Source organism: Panthera uncia, chromosome B4 (genome assembly GCF_023721935.1).
Source record: "Panthera uncia isolate 11264 chromosome B4, Puncia_PCG_1.0, whole genome shotgun sequence".
NCBI classification, from domain to species: domain Eukaryota; kingdom Metazoa; phylum Chordata; class Mammalia; order Carnivora; family Felidae; genus Panthera; species Panthera uncia.
Genome location: NC_064809.1, coordinates 51,216,598 through 51,221,077, shown reverse-complemented (window position 1 = coordinate 51,221,077; position 4,480 = coordinate 51,216,598). Strand labels below are relative to the sequence as shown.

At 40.8% G+C, this 4,480-nt stretch overlaps 1 pseudogene; it reads left to right on the top strand.

Moving 5' to 3' along the window:
• Positions 1-2,083: 2,083 nt before the first annotated feature.
• LOC125919815 (60S ribosomal protein L23a-like) lies at positions 2,084-2,905 on the top strand (annotated as a pseudogene).
• Positions 2,906-4,480: the final 1,575 nt, after the last annotated feature.

The window sequence follows — 4,480 nt, the reverse complement described above, 5'->3', positions numbered from 1 at the left end:
CCTTAATATATGTTAATATTAAAAAAAGTAGTAAATGTAAGAAATTAAAAATATAACAAAAAATACCAAACTCAAGGAAATAATTTTAGAAATTAAAATTGAAATTTTATCAGAATGCAATAAGAAATAAGAAATATGTAAAACTGTTTCTCTGCAAGTACTTTTTTCTGCAAATATTTTTTTAAATACACAAACCCTCAGCAAGCCCGTTTAATGGGGAAAAAAAAGAAAAAACCAAGAATATACAACCTTAAGACAAAAAAGGTGATAACCACAGATATTTTTATTTATCTATGTATTTATTAAGGTTGTTCATTTATTTTAAGAGAGAGAGAAAGAGAATCCCAAGCAAGCTCCACACCACCAGGACAGAGCCCAACACGGGGCTCGAACCCACAAACTGCAAGATCATGACCTGAGCTGAAATCAAGATGCTTAACTGACTGAGCCACCCAGGCGCCCCTTTTTATTTATTTTTGATTGTGATAAAACTCCAGATTTTTTAAGTGATTTAAAAATCATAAAAAATATATATATAAATCTATGGAAATTGTTTCAGACACATTTCAAGGGTTACTTCAGATTCTCAAGAATGTACCCATCTCCTGGACTCCTCAACCACACAGCTGCCACTGCTTTGGTCGCCAACACTTCATCTTCAGATACCCCTGACCTTCTCGTTCTCTCCTGGGCCAGGCTCTGGAAACATGCCTCCCCCCCACACCTTCCCATCATGACAGAAACCACAGCAGCGCAGGTCCCCTCGGCACCACTCAATGAGTTCCATTTAAGCTCTGACTCCTCCTACCACGCTGGACTCCAATGAGGGCTTTGAAACACTGGCATTCCACAGAAATGGGATACAGCTTCCACAGCAAAGAGGCCAGGTGTTGCAGTCTGGAAGGCCAGGGAGTAAACTCCCAACAGGGCAAACACTGACCAATGAAAGAAAGGAGATGGGAGCTCACTCGCACATAAATCCACCTCTCTTCCTCTCTCCAACAGACTATTACAACATGTTTTCCATACAACCTGTCTGGAGATGCCCTTCACCCTTGAGGAAGCACTGGAAAGTTTCATAATGCACCAACTTGCCTTTGCTTCCCATCCTTCCCTGGCTCCCTTTTCCCTCTCTTTCACTGTCCTGGGATTGCATCTCCCTATAAAACATTAGCACTAAAGCCTTGCTTCAGCCTCTGTGTTCTAGGGATCCCAAGCTAAGACAGTGATAAATGTGAAAACTTAGAGAAATGCTGATTTTCCACCAAAATAAAAAAATACTATATTTGACCAAATAGTAGATAAAAAGTTCAAAGACATTAATAATCACAGACCACATTGGATAGCAAAGGTCCTGTTTCTATAAAAACACTAGACCTAGACAATATAACAACCAAATTACACCTAACTTTTAAGGTGCAAATAATTCCTAATTTATCTATTCTCAACCAAATGGATTATTTTATGCATTATCATGTTCTTATTAACATAATATAATAAATATAATTCAGAAAAAGAAATTTCAGGGGCACCTGGGTGGCTCAGTTGGTTAAGTGTCCGACTTCGCTCAGGTCATGATCTCACAGTTTGTGGGTTTGAACCCCGCATCGGGCTCTATGCAGACAGCTTGGAGCCTAGAGCCTACTTCAGATTCTGTGTCTCCCTCTCTCTGCCCCTCACCTGCTCACGTTCTGTCTCTCTCTCTCTCAAAAATAAATAAACATTAAAAAAATTTTTTTTTAAAGAAAAAGAAATTTCATTTATAAATAAGGATAAAAACATTTTTTAATGACATCAAATAAATTCTGGCAGTGCATTAAAAGAACAATTCATCATAACCAATTTTTAAATCACTAGCAGGTCATGTCAATGTCAACATGCATGAGGGAATTCAATAATTTTCCCAATGTAACACAAAACTCTCCAAGATCTCTCCCTCCATCTCTCTCTCTCTCTCTCTCTCTCTCTCTCTCACACACACACACACACACACACACACACACACACACCACATACACACAGAAGCACACTGTGACCATATGAACAAAGTATGTCAAAAATACATCCGGGCCCTTTCACAAAGATGGCTTGGAAGGTGAAAAAGGAAGCCCCTGCCCCTCCCAAAGCCGAAGCCAAAGTTGAAGCCGAAGCCGAAGCCGAAGCCGAAGCTGAAGCCAAAGCAAAGGCTCTGAAGGCCAAGAAAGTGGTGCTGAAAGGCATCCACAGTCATAAAAAAAAGATCCACAAATCACCTACATTGCAACAGCCCAAGACACTGTGTCTCTGAAGGCAGCCCAAGTATCCTGGAAAGAGATCCCCGAGGAGAAACAAGGTTGACCACTACGCCATCATCAAGTTCCCCCTGACTGCTGAGTCAGCCATGAAGAAAATAGAAGACAACAACACACTTGTGTTGATTGTGGATGTCAAGGCCAACAAGCACCAGATCAAACAGGATGTGAAGAAGCTCTATGACATTGACATGGCCAAGGTCAACACTCTGATCAGGCCTCACTCTGAAGGAGAAAAAAAGGCATATGTTCAACTGGCTCCCAACTATGACGCTTTGGATGTTGCCAACAAAATTGGGATCATCTAAACTGAGTCCCACTGGCTAAATCCAAATTTTCTCACCAAAAAGAAAAAAAAAAAAAAGATACATCCAGTTTACTCCCAGAATCCTTTCTAGCTTTCTTTGTGCTTTTTCCCATTCCTCATCCCAACAGGAGTAGAATTAGCATTTGAGGAAAGACCATTCTGCTCTGTGTAAACCTGACTCAGGCATCGTAAGATATTTATCATTTCTGACCCTGGGTATTAAATTTCACAGCACTCCTAAATCACTGACAACTGAAAGCCCTTATATGTTTCCAAGTGTCTGTGAGGATAATCCATCCCTCATTAAGAAACACTGGGAAGAATTCCAGAGAGCTACCCCTGCACCAGTATCCCAGCAACTACTAGGAACTCTCACCTCCTCCTCAGATGACCTATCACCAGTTTTTTTTCTGCCCTTCCATTCTAGTCCACCCTCTTCAGAAACTAAAGAGGACACCATCATCTTAGTTCTGTTGGCCTTTCTATCTGAGTATGCTAGAACATCAGGCCCAGAAAATGCAATATGCACCTCCATACAAAATGCAGAAGAGAGCAGCAATATCCATGCAGTTTTCTATCATGTGGTTTTGTCAATTTATGTGGGCATTGAAAAAACAGAGTTCCTGGGGCACCTGGGTGGCTCAGTCAGTTAAGTGTCCAACTCTGGATTTTGGCTCAGGTCATGATCTCACGGTTCACGGGATCGAGCCCACTGACAGCGTGGAGCCAGCTTGGGATTCTTTCTCTCTATCTTTCTCTCAAAAATAAACAAACATTAAAAAGAAGGAAGAGGAGGAGAAACAGAGTTTCCACAGAATCAAAAATGGCAATCTACCAGGATTCATTAGGTCAAAATATTTGCCGCTCACTGGAGTTCTTCTCCACTGATTCTCGGTATACAAATGCTCATGGCACTGGCTCTAAAGACAGAAGGCTATAAATCCAAACTCCACAATGCCTTTATTCTATCTGCCCTTGGGCAATTTATTAACCCCTCTGACCTTAGTTTTCTGCATCCATAAAATGAAGGAAAGTATCACAACAACCCTGCGAGGTAGATAGTGAGATGTTTGTAAGATGCTCAGCGTAGTGGTTGCTATGTACTAAGGGCTCAATAAGTGTTAGCTCTTTTATTATCTCCTCTAAACACCAAGCTAGCATATACTTCCATTAAGCAGGTTTCCATATTCATTATTAATTCTAACAAGCTAATGCATTTTAAACGTTCCCTTTGCATATTTTAAGGAGCTTCAGTTTTACATCAGTGTGAAAAGAAATATAAAACTTACTCTTGAAAAGAAAAAAAAGAATTACTACTGGGGTGCCTGGGCTCAGCCAGTTAAGCAATCTGACTCTTGATCTCAGCTCAGGTCATAATCTTGCAGTTCGTGAGTTCAAGGCCTGCATCGGGCTCTGCGCTGATGGTGCACAGCCTGCTTGGGATTCTGTCTCTCCTTCTCTCTGCCCCTCCCCCGTGCGTGCTATTTCTCACTCCCTCTCTCTCGCTCTCTCTCCCTCCCTCCATCTCTCCCTCAAAATAAATAAATAAACATTAAAAATTAAAAAAAAAAGAGTTACTGCTAACTATCTCCTCAAAAAACTCTGAGTACTGATGGCAGAAAACGGATCATCACAATGAATCCAATGCCATCACACCGCAGACACTGAATAGCTACTTAGTAAATGTGGAAGGAATGAAAAACCTTCATGGTCATCTAATGCCTTAGAAGGGCACCCCTTAATATTTTAAATGGATTACTTCTAACAGTCACTACTACTCTAAAAGTAGGCATGGTCAGCAGCTGACTAGGTATACCATGACAGCAAAGACACATCCTATACACAGAGGTTGGTGAGAAAAAGTAGAAAAAAACAAAAAAAC